At 47.5% G+C, this 7,746-nt stretch overlaps 1 pseudogene; it reads right to left on the bottom strand.

Annotated features, from left to right (window-relative positions):
• Nucleotides 1–354: 354 nt before the first annotated feature.
• Nucleotides 355–7,475, bottom strand: LOC142044014 (ficolin-2-like; annotated as a pseudogene).
• Nucleotides 7,476–7,746: the final 271 nt, after the last annotated feature.

Raw genomic sequence — 7,746 nt, 5'->3', positions numbered from 1 at the left:
TAAAGCTCATTCTGGCTTTCACCGTCCCCGGGCAGCCTATCCACAGGCACAACAGCACTGCGGATCTGTGCTTTCCCAGGAATGGTACACGTCACGACAATTGTTCTTCTGTTCAGAAAAAAATGCTTGGTCTTAGTCAGCATCTGTTTAGCTGCTTGAGATAGTTCAGGGTGAGAGTCTGGTGCTTACAGGGACTCAAACCAGCACTGATCTCTTCTGGTCTCTACTCTAGGCTGAAATCTCAACTTGTAATATCTTTCCTGGTCCAATTTTGCTCTCAAACAACATGTTTTGTGTCTTTTCTTGTCTGTAGGGTGGCGACTGTTGGTGCTAGGCACACACCCTCTTGCCATGTTAAACTGGCCTGAATTTCATTTCTGTTCGCTTATGGGAGTAATGATATTCCTTGCCTGTCTTCCAGTTTATGCCATCAGCATAGCTCCCATGAATGCCCAACCAGTACATTCCATTCAGGTTGGAGTAATGGCAGTCATTGTACCACCACGCTCCCTTGTATTCTGTGGCACAGTTAAAGGAGCTCATGTCATTGTCCTGGTCTGTTGTTGAAAATGGCATGTCCTTGTGGTATGATAAGGAGTCTCCTGCAGAGAGTACACGTTCACAGTTACTGCAATAGAGAGCACAAAAGGGAACCTAATGTGTCTGTACACCACTGCAGGGCATCATTGGGCCTTGCTGGATGCAAGGCAGATTTTATAAATCCTGCTCTTCTCTTGGTTGCCCGGGTTTCCTCCTTGGTCCTGGAGACAAGGAGTATCCTGAGTTCTGCCAGGACTGCTAAAACACACAGAGAACTTATCTATGCCTGTGAATCAGATGGTTCTCCTCGTAGTTACATGGGTGTCACTTCTCTTGCACCACTCAGAATCTCTGCAGACATACTGAGGTCTGGACTATCAGACAGAGTTGCAGTGTACAAAGCCACATAAACCCAGAGCACTGCTGTCTCAGGTGTTGGTTTTACTCATTCCTGCATGAGGGGTATTGAGTTTTGCAGAGGACTTTTTTGCTTTAAAAAAAAAGAAACATCAGGCGTTAAGAGGATGCAGTGCTGATGTTGCAAATATTGAACAGCACCCCAGCCCTGGAAATGCCAAACGTAATGGGCAAATACTTCCTTCCAATGTAACTGAAAGCAGAACTTGGCCCAGCTGCTGCAGAGGTGTTGGGAAGGTTATGTTGGATGAGTTGCTGCTCAGGACCAGGCTCCACATTTGCTGCTAAACCATGTGGCTGGGCTTGAAGGTAATACTCTGGGTCACACTTCTGTGGGTGATGGATGTCCCTTTACTTCCCTGCACCCAGAGGTCACTCAGCACCTGGGATACCATGGCCAGTTTTAAAAAATTGACCCAAAATGTAGATGGTACAAGGAGTTTGCATGATACAGCTCTGCACTATAAATGCTGAACGCTTCTGACATGCTCTAGAAAACAGCCTTTACCAGTGAGCTGCTGCTTACTTACCGGCATTTCCACCAAGGAAGTCTCCTAGAACCAGTTTGTATTTCTCAGACTCTCCTAAGACTCTGAATGAAGCATACTTGGCAAAATAGTAGTTGTTTTCAAAGTCTCTCAGGTCAATGCGGAGTTCACAGGGTCCTAGAAGAGAAGGTGGATAGCAGTGCTGCAGGGCTGATGGTGACTACGCACCTGGATTTCAGGGTGGAGGGTTTAAGGAGCCCTGAGCTAACTTGAGAGCAGCTTCTACTACTTGAGAGTTTATGATTTATTTGAAATTCCTGTAGAACCTCCTGTACCTTTGGTGACTTTTTTTGTGAAGAACCTTTTCTGATCTGATGTTGGGTGGTCACAGGCACTGAGAGCTACACTCCGAGTCCTGCAGACAACTGTGACTCCACAGCTATGTGTGAGCAAGATGACTGCCATCACAACCAGTCCTAGCTGGAAGATATGTTGGCCTATCTCCAGGACAGGTAATGCAGCCAGCTCATTCTCTTCCCCAGCTTCTAGTTTTCTATTTTTTAGAGTGCAGTTTACCTGTGTGTAATGGGCTGCAAGAGCCTGCATTCTCTTTAGGATTAATTGTTGAGTCCTCAGATGGATGCCAGAAGTTTGGAGTCCTTTAATGACCAAGTGTGGTACAGGGGTTGGACCCTCAGGGCCCCAGCCTGGGACAGAGGCTGACCTTATGCAGCAACGTGAGGAAGTGGATGTTGTCATTCCCCAGCCAGAACTCTGTCAGCTGATTGCCAAAGTCTCGTTTGTATGAATCCCAATCTCTCAAGAAGTTCACTGACCCATCCCAGCGCCTCTGGAAAACCTGCAGGAAAGGAGAGCCTCAGCCCCACCAGGCCATCCCCGTCCTGAAAGCATCCTCAGCATTGGTGTGGCACAGTCCCCCCTCAGTGAACACTCCCCCTGCATCAGGACTCTGCTGCGGGTCTCTGGGGACCGAACCCCCAGGGAATCCCTTGCTCACAGAACTCCATCTGCCCTTGGAAATGAGGAGGAAATTATTTGCTGATTTAAGGAGGGAGTGGGTCTGTGGTGCTCAGCCTGCTCCCAGAGACATGTCCCAGGAGAATCCCATGCATCCACAGGGATTCATGCAGGCTTGCTGATGTGAACTTCAGCTGTCCCCTCAGTGTGTGTTTTCCTCTCTTTTTGTTTCTGTTTTGGTGCCATCCTTTGCAGCCTTAATAAAAATCACTGTAGGGACATAGAAACCTCCCTCTCCTCACCCTACTCACAATCCATCCGTGTCCATGTCACAGAAGACGGTGGTAGTGTTGCAGCCTTGGGGGTAGATGGTGTACCAGCTGCTCAGGATCTTCCCTTTACTCAACAGCTCTTGGCAGTTCCTGGCTTCTGTGCAAATCAGGGAAAGACGTCAAGTGGAAAGAGTTATAACATGCTCACTGCATCCAGGGAGCACATCAGCCTCATGCCCTAAGCTGGAGGCTTTGAGCCCTTCAGCCTCCCAGCCGACTCTTTGCACTGCAGGACTCTGGTGCACACCTGCTGGGAGCCAAACCTCACTGCAGTTTCTGAGTCTATAGGTCACAGGAGAGATGAGCACCTTCTAAGAGATGGTCTAAGGTGCTCAGACTCCTCTCAACTGCAGTGACACTTTGGGGGTTCTGGCTGATGGAGCTGCTATGAGCAGGATGACAAACTCATGATCCAGGAATTTGTCCAGGCTCAGGAATGTAGAGGGAGCACAGAGAGTGTGTGGGTAGTTGGCAGCAAAGGAGTTGTGGCACAGAAAAACACCTACCTGTAATACAGAAAACAGTGTTCAGATCATCCTCTGTGGATTGGACAGACAGCACTTTTGAATATATACATGTATATTATCTATAAATCTATTTTTCCTCCCCAAACCCACACCTGACAGAAGCTCAGATTCACAGATGCCAAAAGATTGACTGGAATGGTCCCTGTCAGACATCCCAGCTTACAGCTGTGTCTGTGACATTCACAGGGGAAAGCCTTGGGAGATGATCTGAAACAGTGGTGCTTGTGGTGCAGGTGTCTAAGTGTGCTGTAGTTGATGAATGGATGCACAGCTGTACCAGGCTGTCTTGTGGGCATGGGTGTCCTTCATAATGGAGAGGTGGTCCTGGACTTGTCCTGTTCCTTATTAGTCAAATGTTTTTACATGCCCAGGAAACATAGGAAGGCAGAGGAGTGCCTGGGGCAGCAAAGGGCCAGTTCAGTGGCATCCCAGTCTCTCTTTTCCAGGTGTTAGAGCAGCTGTGATCTGCCCAAGCCTCTGCATGTGACTGTGGCCCTATGGCATCCAAGTGTAGCCAGAGCAGGTTGTAGCTCTGCTTTGGCTTTAGCTTATGAAGACAGATGGGTCAGCTGGAGCTTGTTTGTTTTCTTTCTTTCATGTGTTTTTTTTTTTTAATGATTAAGTTAAACTGTGCACTATCAATCACACACGTGAACCTGCATCTACTGAACCTGCCACTGCAAGCATGGTGGTATAACTACCTTTGAAGTAGCAGCATGTCTACAGCAGTGTTTCTAGTGGTTTCATCTTGGAAACCAGGACACTGAGGCTCTCAAAAACTAAGACAGATCTCCTCCAGGACACACAGAGGGCAGGTGCCTTGAGTAGCGCTCAGAGGACATGGCTTTCCTGACCTGGCTGGATTACAGAGTAGACATACAGAAGCTGCATGTGGCTGTGAGAAGCAAATGGGTTAACAGTGATATTTCCTTACTCTGTCCTTCAGTGTCACTCTGAATTTGTTTTTATTGCTTCCCTGTCCTGATTTCTGGTGCAGGGAGTCCACTGCCATCTGCTCTGCAAAGCCAATGGTGGTATGAAGAACCTAGGATGAAACTCACCCCATGTTTCTGGAAATCCAGGCTCTCCTTTCATTCCTGTTGGACAAACAACACCATCAATTGCTCTTCACCTTCCACAGCCTGCCCTCCCCTCCTCCAGCATTTGGCATCATCTGCTTTTCAAGACAAATCCTGCTGCACCGGTAGAGGGCTGTGATGTTAGGGGAAGTGTTTAGCTCATCTGCACACAGAGCAGAGCCACAGAGAAACTAGGCAGGAGTAACTCAATACATGTTCTGCCCCGGCGACTCCCAGGCCGACCAGAGAAGGCCCACCAGCCCAGTACAGAGGGACAATGGCAGGTGGGAACTGAAGTCACAGACTCCTGTAATTACAGTGGTGACACCCAGCACCCTCAGGCACTGGGAACAGTTCTCCGTGTTGCCTAGGAGGCATACAAAGAGGCTGCCAGGGAGGTGGGACACATTATAGATGTACAAGGAGCAGCAGCCTTGCCTCTCTTAGGCTGGTGGACCCAGCAGGATATCTTTTCTCCTGACATCTGATTTGGGGATGGGAGATCCAAACGGCAAGACTGACACAAGATGTGTCTCTGTTGGACCTGGCTGCTCTGCCTGTTGCTGGCCAGCCCATGGAGTTGGGTACCAACATTTGTGCTAGTGACTCCAGTTGGGCTGGGATACATGGGCCAGGAGAAGGTGGGTGTGGGAAGGAGGAGGAAATGCACCTGCAGGAAGGCAGGGTCAAAAGCTTGAAGGGAGAATGGTTGCTGCTGGCAGAGGGCTGGGGCAGCCTCACACCTCTGCTCTAGTGGCACTTACCAGCCAGCCGCCCATGTCCAGCTCACAGAGGACAGCCACGGCGCAGCAGTCCCAGAGGTAGATGGGATACCAGCCACTCAGGACGACCCCACTGGCTAACAGCTCCCGGCAGCTCTTCACTCCTAGGTAGATATTAAACCGAGAATTAACTACTGATGGGTGAACTGGAAAAGGAAACTAGCATTGCTGACAAGGTTGTCACTGTTTTAGGGGCTTTAAAAATGTACAAATATGGGGAAAGGGAAGTGCTGACAATACTTGGGTATATCTCGGCTGGGCATGAGTGTTATTCTCAGATTGTTTATTTTTAGGTAGAGGTGTCACAAGAATTTATTCAGAGACACATGCTTCTGTTTAAAGAGACTGACCGAACCACATGTTCCTCATATGCCATCATTTAAATTCAACTTTAAGCAGCTTTTCTCTTTGGCTTTTTTTTTTTTAATTAAAGGATCTTTGTAGACTTGTGTAGTTAGCAAAATAAAATTTTATAACAGACATGATATAAAAGACCAGACATGATATAAAACACAGCAAAAAAAGGAGACAACAAGTTGGCTTTTTTAGGAAACACCCACCTTTTCTACACAATAGGTCTGGCACATCTGTCAGAAAAATACAAAGCGCCTAAGTAAGTAGAGACCAGAAAACCTGTGTAACCTCTTTATTTCTCCTGTGCAGTAAAACAATAACATTAACTGCCCTGTTGTGCAGCTATTACTAAACAGATCTTGTGTTTTCTTTCTGAAAAGACCACACTTTATTGGACACCTAAATTCATGAGTTTTAAGAACTAGAAAGAGGAGACCAGCTATCCTGATCTCTACCTGGAATGACTTTTTTACATGACTACAGGATCAGGGTATAATTCAGGCTGGGAGCGACCTCAGGAGGTCTCTGCTCCAAGCTCCTGCTCCAAACACGATCAGTGCTGAGCTCAGACCAGGTTTCTCATAGCTTTGTCCAGTCAGTTCTTGAAAATCTCCAAGGATGGAGACTGTATAACACTCTCAAGGGAAAAAAGTGTTTGAATTGGTTTTATTCTGCTGATGTACACCTGGAGGTTTCTGTGGAACACTGACTAGGAGTCCCCAACGGCTGTGGGGAGTAGAGGAGCCACTCGCCTCCCTGAGGGAGACAGACTTTTCAAGTTATATTGCTCAGTTTTTGCTGTCTGACAACAGCACTGGGGAGCCCATCACACCTCCCGGTGCACAGGTATCTGACTCCTGTAAAACAGCTCCACTGTGACTCTTGTCTTTGATTTATGGAATAACATAGAAAACCCATACACTGATGTCTCTTAGACTCCTTGAGGGGAAAAGAAGTGAGCGGAAACCCTCTCACCAAGACACAGCTGGACTAATCCTTACTTAATACATAGTGTCAAAAATACTCAATACTTGCTGGGTTTCTAGCCCAGAAGACAAAAAGGGTGGTAAAATAATGGAAAAAAATGCAATATTAAAAAAAAAGAAAAAAAAGGGGTGTATGTGAGAGGACAGAAAAATGAGCTTGGAAAGGGATTAAATGTATTCTTAGCAGAAACCAAAAGCCAAAAAGCCCAAGGCTACACCAAGATACTCTTCTGCTTCAGGGAGCACCACCATCACAGCCTGCAGGCCATGGGATGCAGAAAGCCTTCCCTGGAAGAGCACCCCAGTGCCCACACTCTGCTCAGGCACTTCCCACAGCACCACAGGCTGTCACCAGCAGCAGGCATTGGGGCACTGAGCAAACTGCCCCGAAACTATTTCTTCAGAAGAAAAAACCCTGAAACTATTTCTTCAGAAGAAAAAAAACCTGAAACATGCTTTGTACTGACTTCACATACCTAAAATCATATTGTAAAGCTACAGTGTTAGTCCTGGGGATGCTCCCCACACTTTTCCCCTCAGGCACCACCCCACACTTTGCCCCTCAGGCACCGCATGTTCAGCAGACTTCAGAGGCATCTCCACAGACCAAAGGTCCATAAGGCTGGTAGGGAATGAGGTTCACCCTCACTCAGACGTGAGTCATCAGCATTACACAGTATGGTTGCTAGGCAGAGAAGAGCAACGGCTGTTTGCTGGCCAGTCCTCCCCATGGTGGATGGCTATCTCTGCAGAATTGGCCCTGTTTCTTTGCCCGTTTTTTCAGCCCTCTGAGCCTCTTTAAGCAGTGGAAAAGCAGTTCCCAAACTTCAGACTCCCAGCTTCACACACACACCTATTCCTGCTTCTCACCCTGTGACAAGTTGTGTGGAAAGGCTTTATTTAATCACTAGCTGGAGTCTGTTTTCAGTATGGGACTTACCTAGCTGAGCGCAAAACTGCTGCTGAATGTTTGGTCCTGTTTGCAAGTGCATGTTCGGAAATGCTGAGAGCAGAAGCAGTGAACAGACTTGCTGGTGGCTCTGTGACCTACTATACATTTCACCACCAACCTTGGGCAGGTTAGGGGAAAAAAGCTTAATTTGGTTCTCTCTGTTAAATCAAAATAGAGTGCATTTTGTAGAAACAAAGACCCAGAAACCTTAATGTTGCCTGGCAACAGAGACATGTCCTGTGGAAGCACACGGGAAAAGTGCAACCCTCAGCACAACTACCCCACATAAGGGATGAAAGTTTTAGTCTTCA

The sequence above is a fragment of the Buteo buteo genome, chromosome 23 (genome assembly GCF_964188355.1).
Source record: "Buteo buteo chromosome 23, bButBut1.hap1.1, whole genome shotgun sequence".
NCBI classification, from domain to species: domain Eukaryota; kingdom Metazoa; phylum Chordata; class Aves; order Accipitriformes; family Accipitridae; genus Buteo; species Buteo buteo.
The sequence above is the reverse complement of the archived record's forward strand: the minus strand, read 5'-3'. Positions and strand labels throughout refer to the sequence as shown.